This window comes from Rhinatrema bivittatum, chromosome 1, assembly GCF_901001135.1.
Source record: "Rhinatrema bivittatum chromosome 1, aRhiBiv1.1, whole genome shotgun sequence".
NCBI lineage: Eukaryota > Metazoa > Chordata > Amphibia > Gymnophiona > Rhinatrematidae > Rhinatrema > Rhinatrema bivittatum.
Genome location: NC_042615.1, coordinates 398,980,712 through 398,999,893, shown reverse-complemented (window position 1 = coordinate 398,999,893; position 19,182 = coordinate 398,980,712). Strand labels below are relative to the sequence as shown.

Here is a 19,182-nt window from a genome sequence, read left to right as displayed (position 1 = left end):
TATACAAAATCGATAGCCTTGCGCGCGCCGATCCAGGTTTTTAGCAGATACGCGCGGCTCCGCGCGTATCTACTAAAATCCAGCGTACTTTTGTTTGCGCCTGGAGCGCAAACAAAAGTAGGCCTATTCGCGGAGTCTGAAAATCCGCCCCTAAGTGCATCACTTTGCACTTGTCCACATTAAATTTCATTTGCATGCCCAGTTTTGCAAGATCCTCTTGTAGTTTCTCACAATCTTCATGTGATTTAACAGCTTTGAATAATTTGGTGTCATCAGCAACTTTGTTCTCGTTTCCAGGTTATTTATAAATATATTAAAAAGCCGTGGTCTCAGAACAGATTCTTGGGGCACTCCACTATTCACCTTTTTCCATTGGAAAAATTTACCATTTAGCCCTACTCTGTTTTCTATCTTTTAACCAGTTTGCAATCCACAATAGGACACTGCTCCCTAACTCATAACTTTTTAATTTCCTAAGTTGTCTCTCATGAGGGACTTTGTCAAATACTTTCTGGAAATCAAGATACACTATATCCAGTTTCACCTTTATCCACTTATTTACACCCTAAAAAAAAGTAGCAGACTGGTGAGGCAATTTTATTCTTTATGATAGTTTCTACTATTTTGTCTAGCACAGATATACTCACTAATCTGTAGTTTCCTGGATCACCCCTGCAACCCTTTTTAAAAATTGGTGTTATGTTGGCAACCATGTAGTCTTCAGGTACATAGGAGAGATGCCAGTGACCCTAAATAAGGATGTGCATTATGAACTGAGGCCTACTGCTATGCACACAGACTGAACCAAAAAGTGCAGGCCTAAGTAACACAAACATGGAATCTTTAGCTATGTGATGATTTTGGCAACTTCATACGAGACTGTGATTCATACAGAGGAGAAAAGACTATAATTGTTTCTCCATATCAGTCATTTGTCAGCAACTCATGGTATGAGAAAACCTCTGACACAAGTCTTATGAAACATATCCTTGGTTTAAACTTTGTATCCAGCTTGAGACCAGATATGAAGTCAATATTATTCTAGCACCTGTTTTGCTAACAGACTCTCTGAACTTCATTAACCTACCAGGGAATATTTCTGTACATCAGGACTCAGATGAGACCATTTGCATCCCACCAATTCTGTGTCTATAGGAGGTGGCAACATCCAATCCAGATCAACGTTGGAGCCTCTGGAACTGAATATTCAATGAGGTTTGATTTGGAGAAAAAGGACTGAGTTACTCAGTTGGACATTATCTGTGGCTTTTCCTCAAGGATTACCCAAAAGCTTGGCTTTGAGAGCTTTGCTGACAGAACTGACTGTGCAGGTCACTACAACTCTGAACTGTAAACTAAGGCTAACTTTCATACCAGTACACTCTGCTCCATAATGTGGAGGCAGCTGTTTTTCTGACTATTCTTTGAAAAATGTAAAGCTAAGAAATCTTACCCTTTACTTGCCAGATCTCAGTGAGATATCTGTGAGACTTTGGGTTCTAGCTATGACCTGCCTACATGGGGAGTTGCTGGATTTGCCACATGCAAGTTGAGAGAGCTTTCTGGACCTCTATAGGACAGATAAGGGTGAGAACACTGCCTTAAGTATCTTTCAGCTGTGTTAGTATTTACACAATGCCAATCTAAGTGCAAAGTTGGACAGAGATAACACTTATAAGTTTTGTTTATCTTATTCCACAGCCTTGCGCTGTAAAACTTAAACTGAATCAAAAACAAAGAAAAGAACTATTTGTACTGTTAAAAATGTTTACTTTATGCTGCTAAATAAACTAATTGACTACCTCATAAAAAGTATCTAACTGCTCCCTAAAACTTATGAATTTGCATCACTGGTTATTAGTTAAATCTTGTAATCTACTATACGATATCAAAACAAGATACTCCTACAGGTATCAGATGATTTTTTTTTTAATTAATTTAAGCTTTATCAATTACATATCAAGATAACAGTACTTGACCAGAAGTGAAGTATATTATTAATATTACTCATGTAGTATCTTTAATATGCAAGTGAGATTATTTCCAGATGTGTCAAGGGTGACAAAAGAAAAGGAGGCAATATTTGCTTATGAGAGCACAGGTTCTACAAATAGGTGCTAATGTTCAATTGCAGTTTCCATGTCCGTATCAAGTTAAATATAAAGGGTTGAACTACCTCTTTTTCCTTCCTTCATAATTAACTCAATTTCTTTCTGATAAAGTAATTAAGCATGAAGGAGTGGAAGATCAAAGTCCAGATACATCCAGTACTCCAAATATACTGTGACTATCTCTCACTAAGAAAAATTTCCTCCCCCTTGCAGTTTATATGGCAATATTTCCTTTAAATGTTATATTTTCTTCTTTCTAAGTTCTTTTTTGGAATGAAAGTTAAATTACTGGATCCTTATTATAATTAGTATAGAGGTTCTTATGCGTGAAGTATTGAGTAAGGATAAGAAGGCTTCCGTAGGCTCTACCCCTCACTCCTTCCTGCCCTCTCCCCTCCCACCCCCTTTGCCATCCTTTCCCTCCTTCTCTTCCCCTTTTCCAAGCTACTTAACCTTCCTATTTGTTTTAATGTATCTTATATTAAAGTATTTTTTTATTTTTTATTTTATTTTATTTTTTATTTTTATTAATTCTGCGTTGAAGCTGCTTTCGGTTTGTAATTGTTCCTTGTTTCCAAATGTTTGAATGTTATAATACGCTAATGTTCAATGTTTAATGTATCGCCTCCCAGCAAAAGTTCTGTTTCAATGTAAACCGGTGTGATCTGTATTCTTTACAGGAATGTCGGTATATAAAAATTCTAAATAAATAAATAAATGTATTGTTGTTTCTGTAATATCATAGATGAATTTAATGATGGTTTACAGATTACTAATAGAAGGTCCACAATTTCATTTCTCAGTTCTTTCAGCACTCTGGGATGCAATAGTTTGTCAATTTGCCCTATTACATCTACCAGGTTCACTGAAATTTGCTTCAATTGTGCAGAATCATCACTCTTGATTATCATTTCTGGCATGGGTATATCTCTACAAGAAGCCCTCCACTCATGAGGAAATTTACTTCTAAAATCTTTTTTTTTTTTTTAAATCAATAATGGGAGTTAGTATCAGATGTTAAAGTGCTCTTTCAATCCAATCTCCAGGCTCTTGCCCGCTATGGGCTTCAACCAATAACATAAATGAGCACTGTATTTCACGTCATTTACTGTTTTCCATTAAAACTTTTACTTATTTTATATCACTTTTTACGATTGAAATTACTTATCTTTTCATTAATTCTCCTTGCATACTCTTACTTAGCCCACTGCGATGCCTCCATTTCACACACCCGACATTAACAATGTTTCGGCATTAACATATGCCTTCCTCAGGGGACCAAACTCTCTCCTCTAATGGCTAAACCTGGCTCCACACCGCAGCTCACAACATGGCGACAAAAGCTAATTCCCATTAATGGTAAAACATTTTTTAGAAGTAAATTTCCTCAAGAGTAAAGTGGTTTGTTGTATATATATATGATACATGAGGGTTGTGAGCCATTATTGATTGTATAAATGTAGGTATATATCTCTTACATCTTCCTCAGTGAAGACTCATGCAAAGAATTAATTTAGTCTCTGTGATGACTGCCATCCGTAAGTGCCCCTTTAATCCTCTGATCATCTTATGGTCCAACTGACTTCCTCAAGATTTTTACTTCAAATGTACCTGAACATTTTTTATTGTGAGTTTTTGCTTCCACAGCAAACTTCTTTTCAAATTTTTTCTTATCAATGCTTTGCATCTAACTTGCTAGTACTTATGCTGTTTCCTGTTTTTTTTCATTTGGATTTCTTTTCCACTTCTTGAAAGATTTTTTTTTTTATAGCTATTATAGCCTCTCTCACCTCACCTTTTAACCATGCCGGTAGTCATTTAGATTTCCTTCCACCTTTTCTAATGTGTGGGTTACATCTGTCTAGGCTTCCAAGATGGTATTTTTAACCATCCATGCCTGATGTAAACTCAAACTTTGCAGCTGCTCCTTTCAGTTTTTTACTATTTTCCTCATTTTATCATAGTCACCTTTTTGAAAGTTAAATGCTGTTGAAGTAGATTTCTTTAGTGTCCTCCCTCCAGTTATTAAGTCAAATTTGATCATGTTGTGATCACTATTGCCAAGTGGCCTCAACACTGTTACCTCTCGCATCAAATCCTATGTTCCACTAAGGACTAAAATAGTTTCCCCTCTTGTTGGTTTTGTACCAGCTGCTCCATGAAGCAGTGTATTTCATCTAGGAACTTACCTCTTTAGCACGTCCTAAATGACATTTACCCAGTCAATACTGGGGTAACTGAAATCACCCATTATTACTGTGCTGCTGATTTTGTTAGCTTCCCTAATTTATTTTAGCATTTCAATGTCTGTCTGTTCATTCTGGCCAGATGACAGTATTACCCCCCCCCCCCCCCCCCCAGTTATTTTATTGCCCTTTTCACTTGGAATTTCTATCCATAAAGATTCAACACTGCATTTTGATTCCTGCAGAAGGTTTATCTTGTTTGACTCAATGTCCTCTTTAATATATAGTGCCATCCCCCTCCACCCATTTAATCTATCCTATCATTTCAATAAAATATGTAGCATGATATACCTCTTTCCACTAGATCTCAGAAGCCAATTATATCTACCTTTTTCTCCAGTGCTATACGACTAAGTCTCCCGGTTTTTGTTTTGGTTTTAGACTTCTAGCACATATACAGACATTTCAAAGTATGTTTGTTTTATTAACAACCTGCTTATTAGTTGACAGAGGGTAATTTGAAAATTTTTTCTGCTCTGTCCTGCTCTTTATGTAAAGGCACCTAGGTCTACTTCAGCATTGAACTGCAACCTCTACTGGATGCCCTAATTTCCCTGTTCTCTTAGTATCCTTCAAAGATACATCATTCTGAACCATGCACTTCTGAGCAACTGTCTGCTTTTACCCTGATCATCTAGTTTATCTCATTTTTAAAGATTAGTGTCAGCAGCTTGCTTCCTACAAATTTCATGCACATTTTAACCTAAATAGCTGGGGGCTTGCAAAATAACAAAATTGGAGAGATTACTTACCTGATAATCTCGTTTTCCTTAGTGTAGGCAGATGGACTCAGAACTAATGGGTATAGTGTGCTCGTGCTAGCAGTTGGAGACGGATCTGACGTCAGCACGTAGTACATATTAGGGATGTGAATCGTTTTTGAACGATTAAAATTATCGTCAGAGAATTTTAAAATCGTCCTAAATCGTTAGAGTGCACGATACAATACAGGGGCATTTGTATTGTATCGTTTAAATAGGGCACGGGAATTATTTGGGGGAGGGCGGGAAAACCGGCACACACCAAAAACAACCCTTAAACCCACCCCGACCCTTTTGAAACCAATTCCTTACCCTCCTGAACCCCCCCCCAAAATGTTAAATTACCTGGGTGTCCAGTGGGGGGTGTCCCGACGCCGATCTCCCGCTCTCGGGCCATTTTGGCTGCCACTAATTAAAATGGCGCCGATGGCTGGGACCGGCCCTTAGGCCTGGAACTCCTAGGGCCTCCTCACATTGGGCACATAGGGAGTCTGCTACTCATCGCTCTGTGTGGCTCTGAGGTGGCATGCTGAGCAGAGGCCTAGAGCTCTTATGCCTGATGCTGGAGGCGCCGGCTCTGCGGACGCATGGGCTCTAATACGCTCCATCGCGCCTGTTATCTCTATGCGCTTTGAATACGCGCGAAGATGCTTGCCTATCAATGTGCGCTTATCAACGCGCAACCGAGCAGCGTGCGCCTATCAACGTGCGCTGAGCAACGTGCGTTTAGTAGCGTGCGCCTATCAACGTGTGCTTAGTAGCGTGATCAAGCAACATGCGCCCAATTATCTCCGGCGCCTTACATACGCGCCCGTCGCCTGTGCGCTGAGTCCGGTCTGAGCCGCAAGGGCGAGGCGGGTAAAAACCAGGGTAGATGAGCAGGCAGGCAAAATGGCGACCTCCTTAGGCGGGCTGCCAACGCAAGCAGACCCCGTTAGTCCACGCTTCCTCAGAGACCAACAAGTAAAGAGTACGCCTTACCTGATCTTTCGGCGCTTCCCGGCTGCGACCCGGGCGGGTCTCCGGCTGCGGGGGGAGATGGTAATTACCGTCACCCCCGCCGCGCTCGAGGAAGTGCACCTGCTGCCTCTAGGCCGCGCCCGAACTCGTCTCGCTCGGGGGCCAAGTCCTCACCGCGAACGGATCGGGACCGAGGCTGCCTCTATGCCACGCCCGAGCCCCTCTCACTCGGGGGCTTGGTCCCTGCCGCGAATCGGCCACCGGACTGAGGCTCGTACCTCCGAGGGACCACGGAAATCACCTCGGGAAACTCAACTGGGGGAGGGACCTGATGGTATCACCGCAGGAGTGCGGGGCTCGTCTTCAGGTAGGACTTCTCTGAATTTAGTCGTTAGAATTTGGAAAAACGCCCAGCGAACGTGAATTAGCTCCATACTGCTTTGAAGACGGAAATTACTGAGCGCCTGCACTTCCTGCAGAGGTATATGTACCACGTGCTGACGTCAGATCCATCTCCAACTGCTAGCACGAGCACACTATACCCATTTGTAATGAGTCCATCTGCTACACGCTAGGAAATATCTCCTTGTTACTCTGCTCAAATACCTCTTATTGGATATGTGGAAGGTCAGTCAGAAGTGGCTGTCAAGTGTGTCTGAAGTGTTTAACTGTGGTCTTTAATTTGAGCCATCACTTCAGTAACCTTACCTCCAAAGAGATTCTTTCCTTTGGGTTGCCGAGGTAGCCCAAATCTACACTTGTCTGATAGCCAAGAATCCTGTGAGACCCTTAACTAGCTCTGTCATCTTGGGGAAGCTTCCTCCTCCTCCGATGCACTAGAAATTGACATTGGGGCAGATTGTACTGATGTCGATACCCTTTCAACATCTATGAAGTTGCCTCCAATGCTTCAAGAGTTTCTAGAACAGGCTGCACGTCTGGTTTGCACTGATGTCAATCCTGTCAATGGCGATGTACCAAGAGAAGACAAATGGAAGACCAATGCGTTCTGAATCTCTCAGTTCAGTTTCTTCTCAGATTGCCAATGCTAAAAAAAAAAGCCTGCAACACAGGAGTTAAGAACACATTTTCCTAGAACACCTAGCTGTGACCTGGGCCTTTGGAGGTTGTCACAATCCCCTAGATTCTGTCTAGGGTGAGCAGCCCTCTCTGTGGGGATGCTTCAGAGACATATGGCTATTGCCAATATCTCCCTGCTCTTGACATTGCGCACCAACTGGGACAGATGTCAATGCTGCTTAGCCTTCACTTGATACTCTTTGTTGGTTTTCTTTGGACAGATGGAGTTAGGTGTTGCCCTATCTTCAAGGCCTCTATCAATGTTTGTCCTCAATGACGTGCAATGCTAGCATTTGTTGCATTTCCTGGGTCCTTTGATGTTGATGGCTCAGACTTATTTGTGCCAAAGAACATTTCCATGAGCTCTAGATGAAACTAATGATCTCTGCGTTACCTCCTTACATGTGGATTATCTCAAGATGAGATGATAGGCCCTCAGGCAAAGAACCTGTCTATCATGGGGAAACATGACAAATGGTACATTTTCATGGAGGGCACCTTGCAAAGATGCTGGTTTTTCTTCTTGCGGTATATCGAATGAACATAGCCACTAAGAAATCAAATTACTTGATTTTGAACAAAATACCTGACCAATGTGCTTAATGCAATACACAGCCATGCAAAACAGAAGAAAACCCTATCTGGCAGATTTTAAAACCCCTATGCCCATTGAAGTCGGGAGACATACGATGGCTCAGCACATGCCACGCATATTTTAAAACCCACGCAGGGGGGATTGCCTACCATTCTGCAGCTGTGCCTCCGTCCCTCATCAGGCACGGAGGACGACAACCGAGTGTCCTGTGTTACAGGACTTAAGCGACATGCCGAAGCCGCGCACCCTACTCACGATTTTCTATCATTATGGGGAAAAAAAGAAAGGGGAAAGTAACATCAACTCCCCCAACAATCCACTCATACTTGGACCTATGGATCAGCACCTGAGAAGAACAACAGTCAAAAGAGAGAAAAGTGAGTTGGAAGCAACTGGAACCTCAGGTAAGCTATTTTTATTTATTTATCAAGTTTTCTATACTGTCGCTAAGACGAGCCATTGCAACTGTTTACAAATTATAAAAATGCAGAAGGTAAAACATACAATATTAAATCATTTAGTAGATAATGGAGAAATTACTTGCCTGATAATTTCAATTTCCTTAGTGTAGGCAGATGGACTCAGGGACCAATGGGTATAGTAGTGTGCTCCTGATAGCAGTTGGAGACGGAGTCAGATTTCATCTGACATCAGTGCTACGTATACCCCGTGCAGAAGGCTCTGCTCTACAGTATTCTCCTTGAAAAGCAATTGTGGATATATGTGTGTTTGATTAAGTTGATTAACTTGAACTAGATGACTTGAATTCTAGTGGGAGACCACCAGTGCACTCAACCGAGAAACGCAGACACCCGGGTAATTATGGATGTCTAACCAGGGGTAAAGCGTGGCTTACCTGTGCTTGTCTTGCTCTCGGGGGATGTCACCCGAGGTTTCCGTATTCTGAGGCAGCCGTGGGCGGGATACTGCATCCATCTGTCTACACTAAGGAAAGTAATTTCTCCATTTCCTAGCGGGTAGCAGATGGACTCAGACCAATGGGATGTACAAAAGCTACTCCCGAACCGGGGTGGGAGGCTGCCCATGGCCCACTTAGTACTGCCCTTGCAAATGCTGTGTCCTCCCGGGCCTGAACATCCAGGCGATAGAACCTCGAGAAGGCTGTGAGTGGAGGACCAATGTTGCCACCCTACAGATCTAGACGGGTGACAGCATCTTGGTTTCTGCCCAGGACACTGCCTGGGCTCTGGTGGAATGGGCCTTTACTTGTAGAGGTGGAGGCCTTCCCTGCCTCAATGTAGGCCGCCTTGATTACTTTCTTTGATCCGGAGGGCTATGGTTGCCTGCGAGGCCGCTTCCCCTTATTTCTTCCCGCTGTGAAGTACGAATAGGTGGTCCGTCTTTCGTACGGGTTCCGACCTTTCCAGGTATCGGACTAGTAGTCTGCAGACGTTAAGATGGCGAAGAAGGCGAGAGTCTTCCGAGTCCTTATGCTCGTCTGGAGATGGCAGCGAGATGGTTTGGTTTAGATGGAAATGAGAAACCACCTTCGGAAGGAAGGAAGGGTCAGTGCATAGCTGTATGGATCCCGGTGTGAATCCGAGGAATGATTCCTGACAGGATAGTGCTTGAAGTTCAGAGATGCGACAGGCTGAACATATTGCCACTAGAAACACCGTCTTCATGGTTTGAAGGTGTAGAGGACAGCCCGCGGGTAGGTCTGAAGGAAGCTCCTGCTAGGAAGTCTAGTACTAGATTGAGGTTCCATAGGGGTACCGGCCACTTTAGTGGTGGTTGGATTTGTTTGACCCCTCTCAGGAAGCGGGAGATGGCTGGGTGTGAAGATAGACTGATGCCATCCACTTTGGCTCTGAAGCAAGCCAACGCGACCACCTGAACCTTGATGGAGTTGAGAGACAACCCCTTCTGTAAGCCGTCCTGCAGAAATTCCAGGATCGTGGGGTTTTTGACTGTCCGCGGAAGTACGACACGATCTTTATACCAGGCTTCGAATATTCTCCATATTGATATGTAGGTTAGAGACATGGAGAACATGCGTGCTCGGAGCAAGGTTGTCAAATCACTGCCCCCCCCCGGAGTATCTGCTCTTCTTCGGGCGTGTCCTCTCAACGGCCAGACAGTGAGAGAGATTAGATTTGGGTCTTCGTGGAGGATCGGTCCTTGCTGGAGCAGATCCCTGTGTGGAGGTAGGGACAGGGGGCTCCCCTCCATAAGTATTTGCATGTCTGCATACCACGGCCTTCTTGGCCAATCTGGGGCCACTAGAAGTACTAGCCCCCTGTGGTGTTCTATCTTGCGGATGATCCTGTCCAGTAGTGGCCATGGAGGGAAGGCATACAGCAGGTCTTCCAGTGGCCAGGTCTGGACAAGGGCATCGATCCCCTGGGATTGTGGGTCTCATCTGCGCCTGAAGAAGTTGGGAACTTGGGCGTTGGACCGGAGTGCCAGAAAATCCATGGCTGGAGTTCCCCAGCGGTTTATCATCAACTGGAATGCTGTGGTCGACAGCATCCATTCCCCTGGGTCTAGACTTTCTCAGCTGAGGTAATCCGCAGTGGCGCTGTCTTTTCCCGCGATGTAAGTGGCTGAGATCCCTTGCAGGTTTGCCTCCGCCCACGCCATTAGGGGGTCTATTTCCAGGGACACCTGTTAGGTTCTGGTTCCTCCCTGGTGGTTGATGTAGATCATTATTGTGGCGTTGTCCGACATGACTCTGACCGATTCTCCCCGGAGTCTGTGACTGAATCGCAGGCAGGCTAGTCTGACTGCTCGTGCTTCCAGTCAGTTGATGTTCCATCCCGACTCTTCCTTGTCCCATTGCCCCTGGGCTGTCAGCTCCTGGAAGTGGGCTCCCCACCCTCGTGGTCGGTGGTGATAGCTTACTCCCTTGTTCAGATGGTCTTCTTGTAGCCACCATAGGAGCTGGATTCGTACATCCGCCGGTAACTGGAGGCGAACGGTGTAGTCCTGGGATATCGGGTTCCATCGTGACAGTAGGGAATGTTGTAGTGGTCGCATGTGAGTCCTTGCCCATGGGCAGACTTCTAGAGTCGATGTCTTGAGGCCGAGGACTTGGAGGTAATCCCATACCATGGGGCGAGCGCCGTTCACCAGTTTTCTCAACTGGTCCATCAGTTTCCTTCTCCTTGCAAGGAGAAGGATGACCTTGTCTTGTTGGGTGTCGAACCAGACTCCCAGGTATTCTAGTGATTGGGAGGGCTGCAGGCAGCTCTTGGTTGTGTTTACGACCCTCCCGAGATTCTGCAGTAGATTCTTGTCTCTGGTGGTCACCTGATGACTCGTCTGGAGATTTTGCCCTGATCAGCCAATCGTCCAGGTATGGATGTATGAGGATTCCTTCTTTCCTCAGTGTCGCTGCCACTACCAGCATGATTTTGGTGAACGTGTGAGGGGCAGTAGCTAGTCCGAAGGGTAGCGCCCGAAACTGGTAGTGGTGGTCCATGATCGTGAAGCATATAAGCAAAATATGCCTTCTTTGTTTATTTATGTAAATGATAAATACATCTATAAAGATATAATTATAAAACCCACGCAGGTACGTGCATATCTCCCACTACACACACAAATCATAAAAAGCAAAAAAAGGGGCATGACAAGGGCAGGGTCTAGATAGGTCGAGTCTGTAAAATGAAGTTAGCGCATAAATAGTTATACACACAAGCGCGCACTGGGGTCCCCTACTGTGTAACTTTACTTCTGCTATGGACAATGTGTAAGTCATGTAACAAAACAAATAAGCTAGTCAGTGGAGTTTTAAAGGTGTAAAAGGGAGGCAAGCTAGCTAGGTGGACTAGGATGTCCTCTCCTTTACTAGGGCGAACTGTGAAAAATACAATATAATACACGCACGTGCGCCCGCATGCAGCTCTTAAGATTTATTTCTAAGGCTCTAAATATCTTTAAATGAAGCTGAACGGAGGTAAGCTGCATGGAAAAGTGCAGTTTTAAGGTGAGTTCCTCAAAAAATAATTTACCTTGAAAAAATCATGACCATTAGGCTCCATGGAACAAGTGAACCTGAGGGGTGCCCAACATGTGAGATATCCTGCAACTATTCAGTGGAACAGGATGAAAGCTCTAGGAGTTATGCAATCATCACATCAATCTGGACTCCATCACATCACATCACCCGCCTGTGAGGATAGAATATGCCTGTCCGAAGAGAAATTTTGTTTTACATTATTTATGATTATTATATTTGGTTCTCATCTTTATGAGAACTGCTGCGCATCTTATATTGCCTTGCATGCTTCTGCAGATATAGTGAGTAATAAATACTTTTAATAAATATACATTACAGTCCTTTCCTGGCTGCAATTCTGCATGCCATGTATAATATTACCAAGGCCACCAAATCATAGGTGGTATCAAAGATATTTTGAAGCCAGTAAGATTAGAGCTAATGGGACTTTGAGTTCCTAGAAGGAAGATCAATTTCCAGCTGCTGCGCCACCTTTACAATGGCTTTAGACATGTAAGAACATAAGAAATTGCCATGCTGGGTCAGACCAAGGGTCCATCAAGCCCAGCATCCTGTTTCCAACAGAGGCCAAACCAGGCCACAAGAACCTGGCAATGTAAGACAATAAGTACATTGCCATCACTAGGAGGGAACCATATAACTCTGAGAAGCACTTTAGATGTATCCTCCCGCCTGTCCATGCTATCATTCAGAGAGGCAGAATCCTCTCAACTACAATTATTATTTTTGGAGAGACTTAGCATTGACCTGCTTACTTCGGAAGTCATACTACATGAAGCGTGATAAGCTTAGGGATAACCTAAGGAAAGATCTCTTGCTCATAATCTCCTCTATCATGTGATGTATGATAAAGACCTTCCTCTTCATCTTTCTGCCAATCCCAGGATCAGGTCTGCTTTTTGACTGTTTTGTGGCAAGACTTCAACTATTACTATAAGCACTAGCATCACTGCTTCATTGACTAGATTGTCTTCCAGAACAATCCTCTCCTCTAATTTGGAAGTTGAAGTTTCAGAAAATAATAAGGACCCTTTTCTGAAGAAGAGTGAAGTTTCTATGGAAGAGGTACTCAAGGACCTTTGAAACACTCCTTTCTTCCATGGACTCCTATGAAATTTCAGAGAGGACAGGGCTCTCTCAATTAACCCAGGTTTGACTTAAGGCATGCACTGAGCCAGGTAATGGGTGGGGATTAATATTATAGCCCCCAGTGCCATTAATCTTCCCTGTAAGGAACCAGACATATCTGAGAAAGCCTTGGTGTCAGCTATGGGGGTGGGATATTGCAGAATCCACGCTCTCAGTCTAACTAGTCACATCACACATATTTTAAGCTCCTGAGCCAGCACCTGCAATCTTTGCTGAGATATAAAGTCATATCACCTATATTGAGGGTCCTACACTAATTAGTGCAGACTACCCTCCCTCCCAGAAGCAGCTCAAACCATGGAAGATGAAGGGTTGGTGGTTTTATAACAGCTATTCCATTAAGCTCTGGCCTAATGCATCTGCAACTATGGCTTTCCTACCTGTCCTTAGATCTGATCAAGGTGGTCTCCAAACTTAAAAGTAACTCTCTGGAGTGCAAGAAGAAACTTGGAATCTATGTAGATGAGAACCCACAATGTAGGGAGACAAATGAAGATGGCCACCACTGCAGCCTCGTCTGGGGACAAAGAGCCCGCAAGTTGTAAATGCCAAGGCGCCTGCTGCATAGCAGCACAAATGCCAGCTCCCTGTGCATAGTCATGCTCTCTGTAGAATTTTCTTTTTGTCCTGGCGAACACACCACCAATATTCCCTTCTGATTTTTGAAAGGCTATGTGCACAAACATTTTCTTTTGGGTAACTTTTTATAGTCTGAATTCAAATGTATGCGCTATGAACTAGTATAATGCAAATATCATCAAGAATTCTTGCATGCACTATGTTTTGCCACGTGCACAGGGTTCACAACCTGTGTGCACACATGCACACACCTTAGAGGGAACAGAGCTCACTACTATCTAAAAGAATAAGTTTCTGCATATGGGAAGGAAGAATGGTCTAGGTAGTTAAAAAGCCATCAGTTAAGCTCAGTAACCTAAGAGGAAAAAAACAAAACAAAACGTGCTCTTGCAGGAACACAGGGATGGGAATCTTTACTGAAGCAGACTAATAACTAGGCTAGTGCTGTGGAAGAAATGACGACACCTGAAACAGTAGAAAAGCAAAAGGAGCTTCAAGAGCTAAAAGGTGGCTGATTTCATCTCAAAAGATGCCACTGTATCCATATGGTACAGTTTGGGATGAGACAAGGCAGAATGGCATATGGCATGAAGCAAATATTTCCTTAAAATGATTCTACTGAAGCTTTGGCTTTAATGGTTAGCAATCTATTCTTTTTTTGTTAATCCAGTAAGAGCACATATTTCCAGAAGACTTAGCAATATTCTAGATTTCAGATAGATGTTTACTAACTGTACATGTTCCTACTTTGAACACAATGGAACAGCTGAATAGAAAGTCTATTCACAACACTGCTAGTTATGGAAGCTTGCTGAAACTAGTTTATAACCAAGAAATAAATTAGCAGAAAGTTTTCAACTGCAAAAGAGTTGGATGATGAAAGTAGAAGGAAGCAGATTTTGTTTATTGTAATTTTGACAATACAACGTACCACTACCAGTAGCTATATTGGTCCTAAAGAAAATTGTATTCCTTGTAGGTTATGATACTGGACCAATATAAGAAATTATCAAAAATGATTCTGTACATGAGTTTGAGACCACATAGGTTCCCTCACCTGAAGACATCAACGTCAACTAGGTGCTTTATTGGTCCTCTAGTTGCTTGGTAACAACTTTGCAATCTTGGTTGTGTTATGCCAAGTTTCCAGATTACATGTCACCTGCATTATTAGGTAGGGATAAATAGGCGGTATTTCTGTAAGGAATGGCATTATCTGTTAGCCCAAACAACTCAGCCGTGTAACACTCTCTCTCTCCTTTCTTTTCAGGGTTAAATAAAGCAGATATAGACAGGGCATTTCAATACAAGGACATTCACTGCACTATATGCTATGGGCCTTGTATTCAGAATATGAATTTTGAACATGTGAAATGAAAAGAAATTATATTCTATATCACACATTAAGTCATCTACTGACATCCTGGAGAAAGCATTTTATGTGACAACCAAGGAAGATACCAAAAACTTTTCACAACATTTTTCAGAGAGATTCATAAAACAAATAGACTGCCACTTTAATTGAGAAAATACTACCACCATTTTAGGAGGGAAAAGCAAAAGGAACTTTGTTGATGTGAGCTTATGTGAACCAATGACTTGTCATTGTATTATTAATGTATTTCTATTTACAAAAAAAAAAAAAAAACGTGCTCTTGCAGGAACACAGGGATGGGAATCTTTACTGAAGCAGACTAATAACTAGGCTAGTGCTGTGGAAGAAATTTAGATAATGATGTATTACTGTATTTTATAGATATTTTGTATCATTCATGTGTTATTGTATTTCATTAATCCATTGTATTCTTATTATTTTGATGCACTTCGCCATTGTAAACCACTCTGGGTTGACATTTTGTTTGAGGAAGAGCAACATATACATAATTGTATATTTGTTTAATTGTTCAATCTGTTTGATGTAATTTTCTGTTCCTTGTTCTGTGTAAACCGAAGTGGTATGCACAAGTGCATGAACTCCGGTATATAAAAGCCTTTAAATAAATAAATAAATAAATATGCAATGAGAAGTCTTGTTACAAATCTATAGTGTCATAAATATAAGTATATATACATTCATAAATATACATACACATAATGTATTACATATATCTTGCAGTTATTTTTGGGGAAAAAGTGGGGTATCAAATAGAAATTTCTGGCATATAATTTCTATAAGTTATATAAGCATTTTACATCATCATCTCAGAGTAAAAAAAGATATCATAGGAGGTAATTTTCAAAGATTTACAAGGGGGTTGCACATGTAAAATTAGTATGTATGAGTGTATATGCTATTTTACAAACCTCAAAAGAATGTATTGCGTGTAAATGTGAACACGGAGAACAAGGAGCAGTTTAGAGGTGTTCTGAGGCAAGGTTCAAAAGCATGCAAATAGGTTGCTATTTTGTAAGAGATCTATGTGCATAGATTACCAAACTTGCCTGTACATCTCTTCACCTTCTAACTGACTTGTTAATTGAAATAACCTACAGACAAAAGACAAGTGCTTTCAGTGAGATATCTAGGTGAAAGCGCAGTTGCTTACCTGTAACAGGTGTTTTCCTAGGACAGCGGGATGTTGGTCCTCACAAGTGGGTGACATCATCCGATGGAGCCTAGCATGGAAAACATTTGTCAAAGTTTCTAAAAGCTTTGACCAGCACACTGAGCATGCCCAGCATGCCGTTATCCGTGCATCCACGCGAGGTCCCCCCCCCTTCAGTCTCGTAATAGAGAAAAAATATGAGCGAAAAAATAAAACAAACCGGAAGGAGAACCCAACTCCACGGGGAGGTGGGAGGGATTCCTGAGTAGTAACATCCTGCTGTCCTAGGAGAACACCTGTTACAGGTAAGCAACTGCATATTCTCCTAGGACAAGTCTTCACAAGTGGGTGAGTACCAAGCTCCAGGCTATTCCTGTCAGCAGATGAGACCAACAGTTACCGAAGAAGGTGCTAACGAGCACAACAACTGCGGGGCTGTTGGTCGGTAGTGGACAGTCTGGTTCCCACCAGGGGCACAAGGCCAGAAGAGATGGATTCAGGTCTGGAAGAGATTGTGCAGGACGGATCGACAAAGGCACAGTCCTGACGCCCATCCTTGTCCAAGCAGTAGTGGGCCACAAATGTGAGAAGAGAACTCCACGTGGCGGCCCGGCAAATTTCGACGATGGGGACTGCTTGCAGATGAGCCACCGACGTCGCCACGGCCCGCACAGAGTGAGCTTTAACTCTGTCGGCCAGCGGAAGGCCAGCCTGCACATAGAAGGCGATAAATCTGCCAGCCAGTTGGATAAGGCTTGTTTACCCACCGCCACTCCCAGTCTGTTTGTGTCAAACGACACAAACAGCTGAGTGGACTGTCTGTGACTGGCTGTATTATCTAAATAGAAAGTCAGGGACCTCTTGCAGTACACAGTGTGGAGAGCCTGATCCCCTGGGTGGGAATCAGGCCTGGGAAAGAAGGTGGGTAAAATAATGGACTGATTGAGATGGAAATCAGACACACCTTAGGCAGAAACTTGGGGTGCGTACGCAAGACCACACGAACGTGAAAGAACCTCATGAACAGTGGGTACGTGACCAAGGCCTGAAGCTCACTGACCCTACGAGCCGAAGTAATATCGCCACCAAGAATACAACTTTCCAGGTGAGGAGCTTCATTTCACAGGAGCTCAAAGGGAGGGTGCATGAGCCATGCCAGGACAATGTTGAGGTCCCAGGATGCGACAGGAGGTCAAAGAGGGGGCTTCAGCTGGAGCAGACCCCTCATAAAACGATCTACTAAAGGCTGCACCGAGATGGGTGTGTCAGCGAAGCCTTGATGGTATGCACTCACAGCGCTGAGATGGGCCCCGACTGAGCTGGTTTGGAGCCCAGACTCGGAAAGGTGCCACAAGTAGTCTTACAGCTGGGGCAGGGAGCAGGAGAACAGATCCAAGCTCTGGTCTGTACACCAGATGAAGAATCTCCTCTATTTCAAGTTGTAGGACTTTCTGGTGGAAGGTTTCCTAGAAACCATAAGCACTTGAGAGACACTGTTCGAGAGGGCCAAGGGCTGAAGGACTAGGCGCTCAACATCCAAGCTGTCACAGCCAATGCCCGGAGGTTCAGCACTCTGCGCCCTGGTTCTGTGTGATCAGATTGGGCACGGTGCCCAGCCGGATGGTGGGCCTGATTGAGTCCCCGAGGTAAAGGGAATCATGCTTGTCGGTGCCAAAAGGGCGTCATGAGGATCATGGTCCCTCTGTCTTGCTGACGTTTCAGCAGGGTCTTTAGGAAGAGTGGGAGAGGAGGGTATGCATACAGCAGACCCCTCCCCCAGTGGAAGGAGAAGGCATCACAGGTGAGATACCTGCTCCCCCTAATAACAGGGAGCAGAACCTGCTCACCTTGTGATTGTGTGGGGAGGTGAAGAGGTTCAACCTCTGGCGTCCCCCACAGTTTGGTTGCTACCTTCGGGTTGAGAGACCATTCGTGTGGTTGAAAGGAGCAACTCAGCCAGTCCGCCAGCACATTCAGAGCCCCAGGCAGGTATGTTGCGCGCAATGACATCCCCTGTGACAGGTTGTCACCTGGTTGTCCATTCGGATCAGGACTGCTTTGTGTGACAACCGGTCTCTGAACCACCATAGAGTGTAATGGATTGCCTGAAGCTCCAGAAAGTTTATTTGACAGCGGACTTCATGAGTGGTCCCGAGACCCTGCATGTGGAAGCATTCCACATGGGCTCTCCAGCCCTGAGGAGTGGCATCAGTAGTGAGGATCACTTGAGGCGAGGCAGTTTGTAAAGGAATACCACGCTCCAAATTGGAGAGGTGTTCCCACCAGAACAGAGATGCACACAGAGGTTACGTGACTGCAATGCAAGTCTCAAGGTCCTGAGAGGCCTGTCGCTCCCGTGACTGCAAGGTCCACTGAGCCCTCTGCATGCACAAATGGGCAAGAGGGATAACATGGACGGAAGCCACCATGTGGCCCAGCAAATGGAGCAGGAGACTGGCAGTCACCTGTCAGTTGCTGCGGACGGTGGCGGCTAGCGAGGCAAGAGCAAGAGCCCGATCGCGTGGCAAAAACGCCTACACTTGTACTATGTCCAGATTGGCGCCTATGAAGTCCAGCTGAGGAGACAGGCAGAGATGAGACTTTGGGTAGTTGATCACAAACCCCAAGGCTTATAGGACCCGCACTGTCAGTCAACTAGATACAAGAATATATGCACCGCACGATGCCTGAGATACGCAGCCACTTGGTGAAGACACGAGGGGCTGAGGGCAAACCAAAAGGCAGCACCTTGTACTGATAGCGCGTCTTCCCCACCACAAAGCAGAGGTATTTTCTGTGGCCGGGAAAGATGGCTATGTGAGCGTAAGATTCCTTCAGATCGAGGGAGCAGAGCCAGTCTCCTCTTTTGAGGAGGGGAATCAGCATACCCAGAGAGACCATCTTGAACTTTTCTCTTGAGAGAAATTTGTTCAACACCCTGAGGTTGAGGATGGGGCGTAAGCCGCCACTCTTTTTCAGAATTAGGAAATACCTCGAATAGAACCCTCGGCCCTGATGGGGGTGAGGGACCGGCTCTACCGCTCCCGTAGAGGGAAGGGCGGAGAATTCAGTTTGAAGTATGACCTGCCGGGCGAACAAACGCCACGATGAATATGGGGAGAGGTCCCTGGGAGCTGTCTGAAGTTGAGGCGAATCACCTGATGGATTAT

The 19,182-nt window shown here is 44.2% G+C and overlaps 1 protein-coding gene across 5 annotated transcripts in view; it reads right to left on the bottom strand.

The window, feature by feature from the left end:
* Positions 1-19,182, bottom strand: part of HOOK3 (hook microtubule tethering protein 3) — a 1,188,278-nt gene that overhangs the window by 324,143 nt on the left and 844,953 nt on the right. The gene's annotated exons all lie outside the window — the stretch shown is intronic.